The following is a 20,402-nucleotide window of genomic DNA, read 5'->3' as shown; positions in this document are numbered from 1 at the left end:
TACCCCAAACTCCTTCAAGTCCAGACAAAATGCCAGCTCCTATGGAAACTTCTCAGACCCTCCTGATTTCCCACCTCCATCATGTTGACTTTAAATCTCTCTCATGTATCGATCACTGACTTTTATGTCTTTGCTGCAGGTCTACCAGGCTGAGAGCCTTCTGAGGATGAGGACTGTGTTGTTTATTCTTTCCCACCACACCCCCAACCCAATATCCAGCCCAGGGTCTTGAACCCTATTATTGCTTGACACATTAGGATGTCTCTTTCTTCTATCAGTTATGAACCCTACTGGTCACTTGGTTTTGCCTGGCTTTTTTTATTCAGGTCCTCGTATCTTGCAACAAATCTGAACATACATCTTCAAAATTATGATTTACAAACCTTATATACATGATATGCATGTCATATGTTTTACATCATCTGGGCTTAGCACAGTAGGTGCTAAATTAGTGCCTGTCATCTCCTGACACCCTGGGAAGTCCTCAATCAAAGGTTATGGTGGGAAAGTCCTGAGAACAGAGCCAGGAGGCTTGTGGTTGCAAGGGAAGGACTGTCTAGGTCAACAACTCTGTCTATAAACCAACTGTGCCTTTTCAAAAAGCCAGAACATGTTTTGGAAATAAAAATTCAGGTCAGAATTATATAAAGGGGCCCAGCATGCTTACAACTTGGGTACATTTAGTGCTGTTTAAAGAAAACTAGCACAAAAGGTACTTTGAAGTGTCAGGTCCCATAAACTTGTGAGCGAATGCAGGCCCAGAATAAGTCACCACAGAGCACTAGCCTTTTGTGATACACAGAAAATGTGGATATGCCACTTTTTCTAATAACTGGAGTAGGAACATTTATTCTAGTCATTGTTAATCACTCCAGGTACATTTATAGGGGAGCTATGACACTGTGGTGTTTCTTTTTTTTTTAAATATCATCTTAGATAACAGATATATTTTTTTAAATATCATCTTAGATTTTCCTACTCAACTACCATGAGTTCTGACCCCCTTGTAACCCCTTCCCTGCTCTCCTATAGTCACAGTGCCTTTCTCATACTTTACCCATGTTAACTGCTACCTTCCAGACCCCTATCTCAGCCATCTAATAGCTAAGTGAAAGGAAAGACATCTAACAGCCTGCACAAATTTTGATGATCTGTGTATAAAAGTCTAATGGGAAGACCTATTTAAAAAGCATGGCATTTCACATCTTCTAGCTTTTCTTCTCATGATTCATGACTCTTGGCTGGCAAAAGTGAGGAAAGATGGGCTGTCCTGAGGCTAAAGCTACTCATCTACCAGTCAGAGATGAGATAAAGAGCATACGCCAGGACATAAACAAACTGCTTCCTTCATCAAGAAAGTCTTATAAACAAAAGTGAGCTGAATCTAACAGTGTGCTTAATGTTGCAATTGATGTACCTCAGTTCTAAGCACACTGGGCCCTCTTTTATATTATTTATGTTGTCATGGATGGGCAACCAGACAGTTCACTGATTGGCAGCCATAGCACAGACTACACTTCGAGGGGCAGAGCCTGCCCTTTTCTTCATGGATTTGATGGAAACTCAAAAGTGGAAGAGAGTGTGGTAATCCTCTCCCCTTCCTGTAAAAAAGAATTTATGCCTTAATCAGATGCTTGGTCACCAGTAGCAATCAGACCTCCAGAGTACTAATACTGCAGTAGAAGACCAAGTATTCTGCCTTCTTTCCTGCTATGGTACATGATCCTACCAGGGGACAAATCCATCACCACTGGATGCCATCCACTCTCACCTACTTTGGGACTTTATTCCTAAACAGATTTCCTCTCCCTCAAGAATTATCAAATTTCCCAATTTTGGATCTTCCACATCAGCTTACAAACTGTTCTCAACTAAGGCAATTCTGGCTCACTGTGATGCAAAAATCACTTGAAAACGTCAAAATAGAGGCTTAAAACCAATTTGGGGTCATGAAAACTTCTGGCAATTCCGTTAACTCTCTCTCCAGAAATCCCATCACAGTCACAAAATTGTGCCTAAATCCAAGAAGGTTCACGGCCCAAAGGCTGACATCCCTAATCTAGATGACAGGAGGTAGAATTGGTGCAGGTGGCTGAAATCACAGGCTGTGACCAAGTGGCTCAGCAAGGGGTCCAGGGGAGGCAGAAAATGCCAGCCCAGCCTTTCTTCCCACATATGGTTTCCTTGTTTAATAGCCAGCTATTTAATAAATTCATTGTTAAATGAGCATGACTCAGTTCCCCTACACTTTTCCCCACCAAAGTCACCACACTGTCTGGGTAACCAGAAGATAAGATATGGGCTCCTAGCAGAGGGCCTGTCTCCACACCCTCTCCTCTTAGCCAGTGACGATGTGTTCTCCTACCACTGAATTCTGAGGCCAAGACCTCTCGAGTAGACTCAGCAGTTGAATTTGTATGACTTTTTTGCCCAGCCCCGCCTTGCCTGAGAAGGCCAAGCAAGTCAGCCATATGCAATAACATCTATTACTCAGACATATTTCTGACTCTAAAAATTTGATATCAAAACTAGACTAACGTGGGTCTTAGGAAGCTCCATTATCTCTAAGAACACCATCTGATTATTGATTCCTGTCTCGTCCAGACTGTGGGCTCCTGGAAGGCAGAGCCTGTGCCCTAACTCTTCCTCGCCCATAAGAGTTGGCATAGGCTTGGGACATGGAAGGGGAACGTTTGTGGAATGGTTAGAAATAGAAAGCAAGAAAAGTAGACTGATTATCTTTTTGCTCCAGGATTATCTCTTTTTGCTACTTGAATTCTCTCTCATCTGCACACCTGAAGAAGCAGTACAAACGACCTGCCTTTTGTTGTTTATCTTGGTAACCAGATCAATTACCAACTTCTGCCAGGAATTGTTTGGGTAGTATTTGACCCAAATGATGATCCATACTGCCAACTTTTGGTAGAAAGTATAACTGATGATTTCTTACATGCATTAGGACACAACAGCTGAATAAATACTATCTTTACAGTAATAACACTGAATGTTAACGGATTAAACTCTCCAATCAAAAGACAAAGGTTGGCAGAATGGATTTAAAAAAGCATGATACAACTGTACATTGTTTACAAGAGACTCACCTTAGACCCAAAGACACAAACAAGTTGAAAGTCAAAGGATGGAAAAAGATATCCATGCAAATAGTAATAAAAAAAGAGCTGGGGTAGCTATACTAATAGCAGACAAAACAGACTTTAAGTCAAAAACTTTAAAAGAGACAAAGAAGGATACTATATGTTAATAAAAGGGGCAATCCACCAAGAAGAAATAACAATCATAAATATCTGTGCACGTAACCACAGTGCCCCAAAATATATGAGGCAAATACTGGCAAAACTGAAGGGAGACATAGATATCTCTATAATAATATTTAGAGACTTCAATACAAGTTCAATAATAGAACATCTAGACAGAAGATCAATAAGGAAACAGAGAACTTGAATAACATGATAAGTGAACTAGACCTAACAGACATACAGAACATTGAACCTCAAACAGCAGGATATACATTCTTCTCAAGTGCACATGGATCATTCTTCAGGATAGACCACATATTGGGTCACAAAACAAGTCTCAATAAATTTAGAAAGACTGAAATCATACACGGCATCTTTGACTATAATGGAATGAAACTGGAAATCAACAACAGGCAGAGAACTGGAAAACCCACAAAGATATGGAAGTTGAATAACACTCTCTTAAATAATTAGAAGGTCAAAGAAGAAATTGTAAGGGAAATCAGTAAATATCTTGAGACAAATGAAAACTAGGACACAACATAACAAAACTTACAGGATGCAGCGAAGGCAGTGCTAAAAGAGAAATTTATAGCCTTAAAGACTTACATTAAAAAGAGCTAAAATCAAAGATCTAACTGCATACCTGGAGAAACTAGAAAAAGAACAGCAAATTAACCCTAAAGCAAGCAGAAGGAGAGAAATAACAAAGATTAGAGCAGAAATAAATGAAATCGAGACTAAAAAGACTATAGAGAGAATTAAGAAAACCAAAAGGTGGTTCTTTGAAAGGATCGATAAAAGTGACAAACACTTAGCAAGACTGACAAATTAAAAAAGAGAGAAGATGCAAGTAAATAAAATAAAAAATGAGAGGGGGAACATTACTACTGTCTCCGCAGAAATAAAAAGGATCATAAGAGGATACCGTGAACAACTGTATGTCAACAAATTAGATAACCATAAGAAAAGGGTTAAGTTTAGTGTTCACATAAAGGAGCTGTGGAATAGGGGAAATAGAAGCTAAACACAAGTAGCACAAACTGACTCTGTGATTAGAGAGAAAGGGCCTCTGACGTAAGCCTACAGTTAATGCCGGTAACAACGAAGGTCACTGAAATGTGAAGGAATATGAGGTGTAATCAAAGGTGGGCTAGTCAGTTCTCTTGGATAAACTGTACCCTCTGGAGTACCCAGCCAACAGGGAAACAGGGGACGGACCTGTGTGTTAGGCTTAGGAAATAAATCGTGCTGCTTTTCTTTGCTTGGGGCACCGACCATTCCATTTTCTTTTGGTCGTGCGCCCAAATGAAAATAAATTTCTTTTCTCCTCCACAATCAGGTAAGCCTTTGTTTTCTTCCAGGTACAACTCTGTTTCTAACAATAACCTAGATGAAATGGACAAATTCTTAGAAACACACAAACTACCTACACTGACTCTACAAGAAATAGAAGACCTCAACAGACTAATTACAAGCAACAAGATTAAATCAATCATCAAAAACCTCCTAACAATGAAAAGCCCAGGACCAGATGGCTTCTCAGGTGAATTCTACCAATCATTCCAAGAAAAAGTAATACTAATCCCGCTCAAACCCTTCCAAAAACTTGAAGAGGGGGGTATACTACCTAACTCATTCAATGAGGCCAACATCACCCTAATACCAAAGCCTACAGATACTACAAGAAAAAAAAATACAGACCAATCTCTCTTATGAATGTAGATGAAAAAATCATCAACAAAATACTAGCTAACTGAACCCAACAGCACATCAGAAGAATTATACTCCATGATCAAATGGGTTTTGATCACCCAGGTATTCAAGGGTGGTTCAACATGAGAAAATCACTTAATGTAATGTATCACATCAACAAAATGAAGGGGAAAAAAAACCACACGATCATCTCAATTGACAAGAAAAGACATTTGACAAAATTCAGCATCCTTCCTTGAAAAAACACTTAGAAAAATAGGAATAGAAGGAAACGTTCTCAAAAAGGTAAAGGGCATATAAGAAAACCTTCAGCTAACAACATACTCAATGGTAAAAGCCTAAAACCTTTCCCTCTAAGATACGAAACAACACAAGGATGTCCACTGTCACCACTGTTATTCCACATCGAACTGGAAGTTCTAGTCAGAGCAATTATGAAAAAAAGGAAAGGCATCAAAATTGGAAGGGAAGAAGTAAAACTTTCACGATTTGCGGATGACATGATCCTATATAAAGAAAGTCCCAGAACACTGACAACAAAGCTACTAGAGCTAGTAAATGAATTCAGCAAATTTGGGGGGTACAGATCAAAACACAAAAATCAGTAGCATTTCTAGACACTAGTAATGAACATTCTGAGGAAGAAATCAAGAAAAAAATTCCATTTAAAATAGCAACTAAAATAATCAAATATTTAGGAATAAATTTAACCAATGATGTAATGGACTTGATACAAAAAAAAAACCATAAAACATTGCTAAAAGAAATCAAAGGAGAGCTAAATAAATGGAAGGACATTCTGTGTTCATGGATTGGAAGACTAAATATTGTTAAGAAGTCAATTCTACCCAAAATGACTGACAGAGTCAATGCAATTCCAGTCAAAATTCCAACAGCCTACTTTGCAGATATAGAAAAGCCAATTGTCATATTTGGAAGGGTAAGGGGCCTTGAATAGACAAAAACATCTTGAAAAAGAAGAACAAAATTGGAGGACTCATACTTCATGACTTTAAAGCATATTACAAAGCTAAGTGGTCAAAACAGCATAATACTAGCAGAAGGATAGATATACAGACCAATGTAATTGACTTGAGAATTCAGAAACAGACACTCACACCTATGGCCAACTGATTTTTTACAAGGCTGCTAAGTCCACTCAATAGGTAAAGAATAGTCTCTCTTCAACAAACGGTGCTGGGAGAACTGGATATCCATATCCTAAAGAATTAAAGAGCACCCCTATCTCACACCTCATATAAAAATTAACTTGAAATGGTCAAAGATTAAATATAAGAGCCAGGACTATAAGACTGACTCCTAGAAGAAAATGCAGGGAAGCATCTTTAGGACCTTATGTTAGGCAACAGTTTATTAGACTTTACACCCAAAGCATAAGCAAGAAAGAAAAAATAGATAGGACCTCCTCAAATTAAAACCTTTTGTTCAATCCCAAAGTAATTTGGATAGAGAATTAAAATATATATGCAGGGCCTCCCTGAGGAGCTGGGGGAAAATGCAGAGGTGTTGGGCTTCCTCACTTGGATTGTTGCTGATGTTCTCACCAACACTGAGGACTGGCAGTTTGATGTGCCAAGCCACCTGTCACAGGACTTGCCCTTATGAAGCTCATCACTGCAAAGGAGAGGCTAAACCTGCTTATAATTGTGCCTAAGAGTCTCCCCCTGAGCACTTCTTTGTTGCTCAGATGTGGCCCTCTCTCTCTAGCTAAGCCAACTTGGTGGGTGAACTCACTGCCCTCCCCCCTATGTGGGATCTGACTCCCACGGGTGTAAATCTCCCTGGCAATGCAGGATATGACTCCTGGGGATGAATCTGAACCTGACATCATGGGATTGAGAACATCATCTTGACCAAAAGGGGGATGCGAAATGAAACGAAATAAAGTTTCAGTGGCTGAGAGATTCCAAATGGAGTTGAGAGGTCATTCTTATGCACCATATAGATAACCGTTTTTAGGTTTTAATGCACTGGAATAGCTAGAAGTAAATACCTCAAACTATCAAACTGCAACCTAGTAGCCTTGACTCTTGAAGACGATTGTATAGCAATGTATCTTACAAGAGGTGACTGTGTGATTGTGAAAGCCTTGTGGATCACACTCCCTTTATCCAGTGTATGGATGGATGAATAGAAAAATGGGGACTAAAAACTAAATGAAAAATAGGAGGGGGGGTGTTTTGGGTGTTCTTCTTTACTTTTATTTTGTATTCTTATTTTCCCTTTTTCTGGTATAAGGAAAATGTTAAAAAAATAGATTGGGGTGATGAATGCACAACTATATGATGGTACTGTGAACAACTGATTTATACTTTGGATGACTGTATGGTATGTGAATATATCTCAATAAAATTGAACTAAAAAAACTTTTGTGCATCAAAGGACTCTGTCACAAAAGTAAAAGGACAACCTACTCAATGGGAGAAAATATTTGGAAACTACATATCTGATAAGGGTTTGATATCCAGATTATATAAAGAAATCCTATAACTCAACAATAAAAAGACAAATAACCCAATTAAAAAATGGGCAATTGCCATGTGACAGGAGGCAGAGATGCAAGCTGGGGCAGAGATGCAAGCCAAAGAACTCTAAGGATTGTGGCAAGCCAGTACCAGAGCTCTACAGACTTTGGAGAGAAACCATGGCCTTGATTTTGGACTTCTAGCTTTCCTAACCATGAGGAAATGAGGTCAGAGAGGCCACCTAATCACATAATTTGGCCAAGACTCCAAGCTCATATAGAGGACCTGAGATGTGATACAACTTGGTGTACCACTGCCATCCTGTCCTGTCATTCTGAAGAAAGGCCAGATTGTTTGTATCATTTGGTTTTGTATAGGAAAGAACACTGAATATGGCCCTGGAAGACCCTGATTTCAAACCCTGTCTTCTTGGTCAAGCCACAACCTCTGCATCTATGTTCCCCAAGATATGAGAGTGATATGAGAATCAACATATTTGCGTTGTGGGATTAAGAAGCAAATGAGTTCAGAGATGCTCAGACTCAGTGAAAAGAAGAGATCCCTACTGGGTCAAAGAACAAGTGAGTCTGCAAGGCAGTGGTCCTTATTCCCTATCCAGAACTAACTCAATACTGACATATTGTCTCTGGCTGATTATCTTAACTAGGCTGCCACTACAGCAGTCAGCATTTCCTAGGCTCGTATCTTCTCAACCTACACCACAAAAGAATTTACTTCAACAAATTTAGGAACTTATTTGACTCATGTGTCAAGGACTACAAATAAAGTGAATTGCACTGCCAGGAAAAGAGTGCCCACACAATAAAAATGTGCCAACTGGATTTGAGGAAATCTTAGTGATAACACTAGCTGGATACAAGCTTAAGGGACAGACACTTCAGAATCTAAATTCCAGTGACAACACATTAAAATATCAACATGTCCAGGTTTCAACAAAAGATTAAAAAATATACAAAGGGCGAGTGACGTCATCAACATGGCAATGTAAATACATACTGAAAACTTCTCTCCAGAGATTCAGCTAAAAAAAAAGAAAAAAGAAAAAAAAAGGACAATTCTGATTTGTTCAGAACTCTGGAGGAAGGTATATACTGGAGAAGGATCCCAAAAATGCTGAATCAAAGAAAGAGAAAAACCTCTGTCCCAGACCAGCTGGTCCTCCCCCCATCCCTCACTTGGTCCCACATGCCTTGGGATGTGCACAGAAGCAGCAGCCAGGATCCCTCTCCCACTGGGGACACAGACTATAAAATCTCTCAAAGCAGTGACACAGATCCCCACCTATATCCAGACACAGAGACTCATGCCCATAGAGACCTACACAGAACTTAAGCCATGGGGAAGGGTGGAATACAAAAGGGCAGCAAGGACGAATTCCCAAAATGGAAGAATAGTGAGGGTACCACAAAATCTTCCCTAAAAGCAGCAAGAAGCCAGGTAGAAAATACCTGAAACAACTGTTTAGGGACCCGGGGGACAGGGAAAGACATTTCAAGGCCCAGGTCAGTCAGGGATGAAGAGTGTGAGAAAACATGGACAAACTGTTTCCAGCCCTGGGTCCTGAGGCTTTGAGGGAAACAGCAGCCAATGGCCTGATCCTTGCTTGGGGGACAGCTGCAGACGAGGGCACCTGGGGGAATACTGTGCCACAAGTAAAGTGGGAAACACAGCCACACACTGACCCAGATTTTGGCTGGCGAAGTAGGTGCACAGGAACCCCACAGTTTCAGCCCTGCCCAGTCAGACATACCTGGGCTCCAGGAGGTAAACAGCTTCTGAGGATGATTAAGTCACCAAATGGCAACATCTGTTGGGCAGGCCAGAAACTGCAGAGGAATTGCAGGGCTTTCCAGAGCCTCTCCAGACCCTATTCTAGGCCCATTGGAGCTGGTCTACACACTCTGCATGGAACCCAGCCCTGTTTTGGCTGAGAAATATGGACAGCACAACTGTCAAAGCAGTGCCCTAAAATAATCCCAGGTCTCAGCCAAGGTGTACAACGCCCATGCCTACCCCTAGAGATGGAGGCTTCTAGTGGACATGGAGAACTGTTGCCTTGACTGGATTGTTGTCTGGTTGGGTCTCAGTCCAACAGGCTACCGCAGTCAGGGAGAGGTGGGATTGTGGGGAAGAGGTGGCCCAAGAGCCCTCCTCCCATATGGGACATGACTCCAGGGATGAGCCAGGTCCTGGCATTGTGGGATTGAGAAAGCCTCTTGACCAAAAGTGGGAAGAGAAATGAAACAAAATAAAGTTTCAGTGGCTGAGAGATTTCAAATGGAGTTGAGAAGTCATTCTGGAGGTTATTCTTATCTATTATATAGATATCCCTTTGTAGTCTTTAGTGTATTGGAACAGCTAAAAGGAAATACCTGAAACTGTTGAACTGCAACCCAGTAGCCTTGATTCTTAAAGACAACTGCATAATTATATAGCTTACATGGTGTAATCGTGTGATTAAAAACCTGTGGCTCACACCCTTTATCCAGTGTATGGACAGATGAATAGAAAAATGGGGATGAAAATTAAATGAATAATGGGGCAATGAGGGTATGGGATGCTTTGGGTGTTCTTTTTTACTTTAATTTTAATTTCTGGAGTAATGAAAATGTTCAAACATTGATTGTGGTGATGAATGCACAACTCTATGGTGATATTGTGAACAACTGATTGTATACTTTGGATGATTGTATGGTATGTGAATATCTCTCAATAAAAAAAAAAAATTAAAAAAGGAAGAAAGAACTAAAACCAAAGACCTAAATGAACAATTAAAGAAGCTGGAGAACGAACAGCAAACTAACCCTAAAGCAAGTAGAAGAAAAGAAATAAAAATTAAAGCAGAAATAAATGATCTGGAGAACAAAAAAAACAACAGAGAGAAAAAATAAAACCAAAAGTTGGTTCTTTGAGAAGATCAACCAGAATGACAAACCCTTAGCTAGACTGACAAAATCAAAAAGAGAGAACACCCAAAGAAACAAAATCAGAAATGAGAGTGGGTTCGTTACTATGGATCCCAAAGAAATTTAAAAAATCATAAGAGGATACTATGGATAAGTATACGCCAACAAACTAGACAACATAGATGAAATGGACAATTTTCTGGAAACACATGAACAACCTAGACTGACCTGAGAAGAAACAGAAGACCTCAACAACCCAATCACAATTAAAGAGACACAATCAGTCATAAAAAAATCTTCCTAAAAAGAAAAGCCCTGGGCCAGATGGCTTCACAGGGGAATTTTACCAAATATTCCATAAAGAACTAACACCATTCCTGCTCAAACGCTTTAAAAAAATTGAAGAAAGAGAAACACTACCTAAATCATTTTATGAAGCTAACACCACTCTAATATCAAAAGCAAATACAGATACTACAAGAAAGGAAAACTACAGGCCAATCTCACTGATAAATATAGATGCAAAAACTCTCAAAAAAAAAAAAATGTTTGCAAATCAAATCCAAAGGCACATTAAGAAATTATGCACCACAAACAAGTGGGATTCATTCTAGGAATGAAAAGGTGATTCAACATAAGAAAATAAATCAATGTAATACAACACATTAGCAAATGAAAAGGGAAAAATCAAAGTATCATTTCTATAGACACAGAAAAGGCATTTGACAAATTTCAGCATCCTTTTTTTGATAAAAACATTTCAAAAGGTAGGAATTGAAGGAAACTTCCTCAATAGGATAAATGGCATATATGAAAAACCCACAGCCAGCACAGTACTCAACAGTGAGAGACTGAAAGCCTTCCCCCTAAGTTCAAGAACAAGACAAAGATGCCCACCGTCACCACTATTATTCAACATTATGCCAGAAGTTCTAGCCAGAGCAATTAGGCAAGAAAAAGAAACAAAAAACATCCAACTCAGAAAGGAAAAAGTAAAACTGTCACTATTTGCAGATGCTATGATCCATATTTGGAAAATCCTGAGAAATCAACAACAAAGCTACTTGAGCTAGTAAACAAATTCAGCAAAGTGGCGGCATACAAGATTAACATGCAAAAGTTAGTAATGTTCTTATACACTAGTAATGACCTAACTGAAGAGGCAAGAAAAAAAAACTCCATTCATAATAGATATAAAAAGACTCTACACAGAAAATTATAAAACTTTACTAAAAGAAATCAAAGAGGACCTAAAGAGGTGGAAAGATATTCTGTGTTCATGGATAAACGTTGTTAAGATGTCAATCCTACCCAAACTGATCTACAGATTCAATGCAATTCCAATCAAAATTGTAACAATCTACTTTGCAGACTTGGAAAAGCCAGCTACCAAATTTATTTGGAAGGGAAAGGGGCCTCGAATTGCCAAAAAACATTCTAAAAAAGAAGAACGAAGTGTGAGGACTTTAACTTCCTGACTTTAAAGCCTACTATGAAGCCAAAACAATACGGTACATCCACAAAGATAGACATATTGATCAATGGAGTTCAATCAACCATTTGGAAACAGACCCCCCCAGATCTATGGTCAACTGATTTTTGACAAGGTCCCCAAATCAACTGAACTGGGACAGAACAGTCTCTTAGATAAATGGGGTTGGGAGACTGGATATCCATATCCAAAGGAATGAAAGAAGACCCCTACCTCACACACTGTACAAAAATTAACTCAAAGTGGATTGAAGACCTCAACATAAGAGCCAATACCATAAAACTCCTAGAAAATAATACAGGGAAACATCTCCAACACCTAGTAACAGGAGGTAGCTTCTTAGACCTTACATCCAAAGTACAAGCAACAAAAGAAAAAATAGATGAATGGGAACTCCTCAAAATTAAAAGCTTCTGAGCCTCAAAGGACTTTGTCCAAAAGGTGAGGAGGCAGCCAACTCAATGGGAGAAAATACTTGTAAACCATATATCTGATAACAGACTGATATCCAGCATATATGAAGAAATCCTGCAACTAAACAACAATAGTACAAACAGCCTTACTATAAAATGGGCAAAAGATATGAAAAGACATTTTTCTTAAGAGGAAATACAAATGACTAAAAAACATGAAAAAATGTTCATCTTCACTACCTATTAGGGAAATGAAAATCAAAACCACAATGAGACACTATCTCACACCAATAAGAATGGCTGCCATTAGACAAACAGGAAACAACAAATGCTGGAGAGGATGTGGAGAAATTGGAACACTTATTCATTGCTGGTGGGAATGTATAATGGTATAGCCACTATGTAAGACAGTTTGGCAGTTCCTCAGAAAACTAAATATGAGTTACCCTGCAATAACACAATTCCACTACTCGGCTACCCAGAAGATCTGAAAGCAGTGACATTAACAGACATTTGCACACTGTGCCGGTTTGAATGTATTGTGTCCCCCAAATGCCATTGTCTTTGTAGTCTTGTGGGGAGACGCTTTTGGTACTGGTTAGGTTTGCTTGGAATGTGCCCCACCCAGCTGTGGGTAATGATTCTGATGAGATGTTCCCATGGAGGCACGGCCCCACCCATTCAGGGTGGGCCTTGATCGGTGGAGTTATATAAATGAGCTGACTGGGGCGGGGGGGAGGAGATGGGGAGGAAATACAGTGCAGCTGTGGGTGATGTTTTGGAAGAGGAGCAAGCTTGCTAGAGAGGAACGTCCTGGGAGAAAGCCGTTTTGAGGCCAGAGCTTTGGAGCAGACGCCGGCTGCCTTCCCAGCTAACAGAGGTTTTCCGGACACCATTGGCCATCCTCCGGTGAAGGTGCCCCGTTGCTGATGTGTTGCCTTGGACACTTTGTGGCCTTAAGACTGTAACTGTGTAGCGAAATAAACCCCTGTTTTATAAAAGCCTATCCATCTCTGGTGTTTTGCATTCTGCAGCATTAGCAAACTAGGACACACACTGATGTTTATAGTGGCATTATTCACAATTGCCAAAAGATGGAAACAATCCAAGGGTCCTTCAACAGATACGTGGATAAACAAAATGTGGTATATACATACAATGGAATACTATGCAGCAGTAAGAAGGAAAAGGTCCTGAGACATGTGGCAACATGGATGAACCCTGAAGATACAAGGCTGAGTGAAATAAGGCAGACACAAAACAAGGGATATTGCATGTTATCACTACTATGAACTCCCTGAACAATGTAAAATCAATGTCTTATAATGTAGAACATAGGGGAACTAGAGATAGAAGCTACAGAAGGGGGAATGATTACCTAATATGTACAGACCTGTTAACAAGGTTGAACTTAAGGGTATGGGAATGGACAGGGGTGAGAATGGTTTGTTAACGTAAGTATCAGTGTCCTATAGAAGGCGAACATGATTGAATGGGGTTGTTTAGAGGCATGTATCCCATAGATTAGCATTACAAATATAAATAAATGCTTGGAGGATCAAATTCTAAGGTCTGACACTGGTACAAAGAGTTAACAACAAAGTGGTATAAGGGAAACACTGCCTATTGCATGCTATGGATTATGTTTAACAGGAATACCTTACTAGTACCACACTAATATGAGGGATAAATAATTAGGGGATGATAACTTTGGGGTGTTTTGAGTCATAATTGTTTAAAATTGAGAGTGATGATGATTGTACAACTAAGTGAAGATGTTGCAAGACATTGATTGTTTATCATGGACACAACATATGCTATGTGAAATTAGGAACCCCCTATTTTATAAGTCAGGCCCTCCATCTTGAGGCTTGCTCTTATGAAACTTATGGCTGTAAAGAGGAGGCTATGTCTAAGAGTCACTTCCAGAGACCCTCTTTTGATGCTCAGATGTGGCCTTTCTCTCTCTAAGCCCAACTCTACAAATAAATTCATTACCCTTGCCCCTATATGGGACATGACTTCCAGGGGAGTGAGTTTCCCTGGCAACGTGGGACACGACTCCCAGGAATGAGCCTAGCTCAAGCATTAAGGGATTAAGAGTGCCTTCTTGACCAAAAGGGGGAAAAGAAAGGTAACAAAATAAGTTTTCAGTGCTTAAGAGATTTCTGAGTCAAGAGGCTATCCTGGAGGTTACTTTTATTCAAGCTCCAGCTAGATATTCCAAATGGCCACATTATGCCAAACTCAAATCAATAGCAGTCCTGAAAATCCTAAAGAATAACCAGGTCCCTATTGGAGACTATATAAAAGTTTCATTCACTAAGTTTTATTTCTGAGAAACTTAATTCCTCTAGAGTGTTCCTATGCCAGATAAGTCCCAAAACTCAGAGGCAACAGCTTCTTCAAGAACATCAACCAGATGCATCCCCCTTCTACCTGATAATACTGACACCTCTTTTCAATATGAACAAGTTAGGGTAGTCACTGCCCAGATATCCCTGAAGACTGAGAGAGTGATCAAACGAGAGGGAGGAGTAGCAACAGACAAGATAGGATTTAACAAAGGATTATGAATAACGAACCTTTATATAAATATTTCTATTTTTTAGTCTCGAGGGTATTAGAAAATCTAGAAGGAAATAACTGAAATGGTACAACTGTAACCCATAACATTCCTTGAAATTTGGTCTACCTGTTAAATCATACTTTGAAAGTTATCACTTGTTCTGTATATATATATATGTTATATTTCACAAAAAGGAAACAACTGTAATTGTGGTACTATAAACCATAATATTCTTTGAAATTTGTTCTATAACTACTTATTAAATCATATTTTAAACAATTATCACTTTTCTGTATATATATTTCACAATAAAAAATATTTTTAAAAAGTGAGGGAGAGTTTAAAATTTTCACAGATAAACAAATGCTGAGAGAATTTGTTAGTAAGAGACCTGCCCTGCAAGAAATACTAAAGGGAGTTCTATAGGCTGGAAAAAAAAGACAGGAGAGACATGTCTGGCGGAGGGCATAGAATAGAAGAGTATTAGTAAGGGTAACTTCAAGGATTAAAAGGGAGAGAAAAAATAGGTCTGACATAAAAACCAAAGGATAAGATGGTTGAATCAAGAAGTGCCTTTATAGTAATAACTTTGAATGTTATTGGAGTATACTTCCCAATTAAAAGACACAGATTAGCAGAATACATTAAAAAATATGATCCATCTATATGCTCTTTACAAGAGACTTGTCTTAGACCCAAAGATACCAATAGGTTGCAAGTTAAAGGATGGAAAAAGATATTCTTCACAAATCGTAACCAAAAGAAAGCTGGGGCAGCTATACTAATATCAGACAAAATAGTCATTAAATGTGAAGATGTCATAAGAAACAAGGAAGGACACTATATATTAATAAAAAGGATAATTGACCAAGAAGAAATAACAATCATAAATGTTTATGCACCCAATGAAGGAGCTCTGAAGTACATGAAGCAAACACAGGCAAAACTGAAGGGAGCAACAGACATTTCTAAATAATAGTGGGAAGCTTCAACACACCACTCTCTTCTATAGAAAAGAACAACCAGATAGAGGATTAATAAGGAAAAGGAGAATGTAAACAATATGATAAATGAATTAGACCTAACAGACATCTATAGATTGTTGCATCCCCAAAAAAAGGATATACATTCTTCTCAAGTGCTTACGGAACATTCTCCAGAATAGAGTATGTGCTGCGGTACAAAACAGTCTGAATAATTTTTAAAAGATTGAAATTTTTCAAAGCACTTTCTCTGATCATAATGGAATGAAGCGGGAAATCATTAACCACCTGAAGAACTGGAACTTTCACAAATATATGGAGGGTTAAACCACACACTCTTAAATAATCAGTGGGTCCAAGAAGAAATTGCAAGCGAAAGCAGTAAATATCTGGAGATGAATGAAAACGAGAAAACAACATATCAAATCCTATGGAATGCAGCAAAGGTGGTACGATGTATAAGAATGTTTTTTCATGAATTATAACAAATGTATGACTATTACAAGGTGTTAATAATAGGGTTGTATATGGGGAAAAATACACCTAATATAAACTATGGACTATAGTTAACAGTACTATTTCAGTATTCTTTCACCAGTTGTAACAAAGGCACCACACTAATGCAAAGTGTCAACAATAGGGAGGTGTATGAGAGCACTGTATTTTTTACATGACTTTTCTGTAAACTTACATCTCTTCTAATTAAAAATAACAATAATTTAAAAAACATTATGCAAAGTGAAAGAAACCAACACAAAGTATTACATATTAAATGATTCCATTTATATAAAATGTGAATATAAATAAATTTATAAAGACAGAAATAGATTAGTGGTTACGTATGGCAGGGGAGGACAGAGGGATTGAGAGGTGACTGCTAAGGGGTACGAGGTTTTCCTTTTTGAGGTAACATGAATATTCTAAAATTGATTGTGGTGATGAATGCACAACTCTCAATATACTAAAAGCTTTTGATTGTATAGTTTGGATGGATTGTATGGTATATGAATATATCTCAGTAAAACTGCTTTTAAAAAAAAAGCAAAATAGAAGAGCATAACCAGCTTTGGTTTTACAATAGGAGTATGTGAAGGATGAATGGAAAAAGGCTGAGGCCAGAGAGGGAGAGCATTTACAAAGCAATCACAGTGGCTCAGGAACGAGGAGGGCAGTACAGGTTTGGATGACCTGGAGGTGACCACTGAAGCCCTAGGCATGTATGCTCTGGAAACTCCAGGCTGAAGGGGCAGGCCAAGGGCATGGAACCTGTGAAGAAGCTTGATGTAAAGTTCTAGTTAAGGACTAGAGTATCTGGCCTCAAGTATTATTTGGTAGTAAATCACCTGGAATACACATGATCACCAAAGATTGAAAAGACAGATATCAAACTTTCTTTCCGGAAGGTGGAGAATATACTTAGGAAAGATTGCTGGGCTTTTATGGAGACACCTTATTCCAGCCAGGGACTCCAGGAACAGGAATGCTGCCCTGGGAGGCAGACGAGACCAGATGACCCAGTGCCCTCCGTGCATCCTCTCTGAACAGAAGCATGGGGCAGCACCAACACACTTCCTTCTTCCCCAAACTCTACTCGCCTTTACTTTTTCCAAGTCCAAGTAGCCAAGAGTGTAAATTAGATGGTTTCGGGATAGAACCAAGACAAAATATTTTAAGGACTAAGACTCAGGAACAAGAGAGAAGCCCACAACTAAGGCCCAGAACACGTCTCAAACAAAACACCAAATGGGTGACATCTAGTAGAACATGGAGAACCTCAGAGAGACCAGGCCCTTCCCTGACTCCACAGAAGGGCTCTTTACACCCAGGAGAGAGTACTTTGGAAAAGCCCTTCTTCCTGAGTCTCCCTCCCCAGAGCAAGGGATTCATTGGAGAATTCCAACAGCTTCCCCTGGGGGTACTGGAGGAAAAGGCAAGGGATCAGGCTTAACTCTTGTGTAAAATATGGCCAACTTTTCCAAACTCTATGAGGGCATGGCCAATTCCCAGTAGAAAGCAGAATCTAGAATGCATGAGGTCAATTCCCAACTGGTGGATTTTCCCTTGGGGAGCCGATACAATAAACTAAATAACCTGCTCCCTTTTCTCTAGTTCTTTTTCTCTTTGGTTTCTCTTCATCCTCCACTCCTGCGCTCACAGGCAACTCTTCCCATGGAGTGAGTCTACCTCTTCCCCCATGGAAGCTCCCAGCTCTGTTTTCTACCTCAGCTCCCCATCCTTCCCACTCAGAGATGTTGGATAAGCTCACCTCACTGTACCTTACACACCGTTTCCCTCTAAATGTGCTCTCTGTAGGAGGTTCTACTCCTCAATCAGGTACTATAAAACAAGTATCCAGGGTTGGGTTTCTCAACAGGTTTTAACCCTTGAAATGCCTTCTTACCTATGAGTAAGGACTTCGTCTGGCTTTACGTTTTGTATTTGTCCTACAAATAACTGCAACCCTGTCTCTCCTGACAGAGATGCTAACAAATCCTCCTAGCAGATATGCCCCACAGAATGAAGAACACAGTCCCAAGACAGCCTGGGAAGGAGGCCCTGTTACAGAGCTCCTCATAACAGAGAAAGGCTTTCTTGAGAAGAGACTGATGGGCTACAATTTCTCAATCCTTTGTCCCATGTGGCCATCTCCTTAGAAGATTCTTCCCTCTGCAACTTTTATAACACTGTTTCTTAGCCTGGCTACTCCACTGCTTTGGAATGGAGTGGGAGGGTCTCACTGACCTGTATTGGAGAGACCACTCATTTAACCTTGGTTTGTTAACACTGAAGAGAAGAATGAGGGAAAAAGACAGGAAGGGTTTTAAGAAGGGCTTTGATTCATGACGAACTGATTCTTCCCCCCTTCCTCCTGGCATATTGTAACATAAAATCTATCCACCCTGGTTCCAGAGAATATAGTGACAGTACCCTTCAAGTGTAGGGATGCTGCTATTGTTTAAAACTTCTCTCAATTGTCAGCTGAGACTGTCTCATGCTTCTAAAATATCTTGCTGAGTAAAACTATAGAGCAGAACATTTTCTAACGGAAATCACCCACTTAAAAATTCTGATCTGTCACTACTGATTATAAAGTATCTACTCATTTCCCCTTGGTATCAGTGATCTGTTCTCACGCCACCGAACTCTCCTCCTAGATTTGGTATCAGCGGTTTTCTGGGCAAAGCAGTATGCTATGAGTGTACTGATGCAATGGCCTGCTAGAGGGTTCATATACACACACACTCCCACACACACAAATACAAACCATGGGTGAGTGTGCTTTCTCCTCAGCCTGGAACAAGCTTTCAAAAACTCCAGAGCTTAATTACCAGGAAAGGGAAGACATGGCCCAGGGTATCTAGGAAACATTCCTGCTGTATTCTCAAGTACTTTCAGTATTTTAACTCTGTAACCTTTTCCATCAGTACAGACAAATATTGTTCAAAGGAGTATAGGAGAGAGGGAAGCAAACCAAATTCTCAAAAGAAATTAAGATGAATTTGGAAAAGGAGGAAATGTTTATGTATGTAGATATGGACAAGTCACAGTAAATAACATCTGGCTGGCCATGCATAAAGTGCCAAATTTGACCCCACTGCAATCACCCCAATTAATCACTTACAAATGTCCTTTCTTTTTGGTCCACAAAGATCTGATAAAGATTGCACAGAAATTAATTGAAATTAAAGAAAGGAACATTTTTGAATTGGAATACTGTGTAACTGTGGAGGGAGTATGTGCAACCCTCCATTTAATAATCCATGTGTTACTTAAATTAGTGCTGTCAGAAACCTTACACACAGTTAAATAAATAACTGTTATTTTCTAAGTCTGATGGTTTGGGGCTTTGCTATAAAAGAAACTGAGGCTCAGTCAGGATTTGTTCCTCTGTTTAGGGTTATATAATGAGGAACCACTTTAGGGGATATCATTGCTTGATGATGGTGGTGGTGATGGTGGTGGCAGTGACAGTAGCAGTAGCTGACACTTCTATAGCACAGTACTACATGCCAGGCACTCTTCCAAGCGCTGCAAATATATTAATTCTTTACTCCTCACAACAACCCTCTGAAATAGAACTATTAATATCCTCATCTTATAGAGACACAATATGCCAAGAAGTCGAACACAGTTCAACAAATTCTGCATCTTGCTTTGTTTTAAAGTCAGGTGACATTCTTCTGAATTCAGGTTTCTCACTTCACATGGCTGTGAGAGGTCTGTAGCCAGTGTTAGAACTTTCCATAAAGGGTGAGAAGGATGCTGTAGACCAAGAACAAATAAAGTTCAAGTCTTTATTCTGGAAATTTGAAAGTGAAATCAGGGCCTAATTCTTTCTGATGGGTTATGTTAAAACATTTTCTCCAGTGCTCAAGTAATGAGGTAAGTTTCCCTGAAACAGCATGAAGCATGCTATTCTAGAAACAGAAAAAGAGATTTCATAGCAAGCTCTATTCTACAAATTCCCAATTCTTTCCTCCTTACTTCCGTTTCTCAGAATTGTTTTTATGAGGCTTTGCAGATTTATTTTCCCCTATGTATATAGATGCCCTAATGAG

General features: G+C 39.4%; 1 protein-coding gene across 3 annotated transcripts in view; it reads right to left on the bottom strand.

Annotated features, from left to right (window-relative positions):
- CACNA1D (calcium voltage-gated channel subunit alpha1 D) overlaps positions 1–20,402 on the bottom strand; it is a 459,890-nt gene that overhangs the window by 52,473 nt on the left and 387,015 nt on the right. The window lies entirely within an intron of this gene.

Source organism: Choloepus didactylus, chromosome 1 (assembly GCF_015220235.1).
Source record: "Choloepus didactylus isolate mChoDid1 chromosome 1, mChoDid1.pri, whole genome shotgun sequence".
In the NCBI taxonomy this organism is placed as follows: Eukaryota; Metazoa; Chordata; class Mammalia; order Pilosa; family Megalonychidae; genus Choloepus; species Choloepus didactylus.
This window is presented reverse-complemented; position numbering and strand designations above follow the sequence as displayed.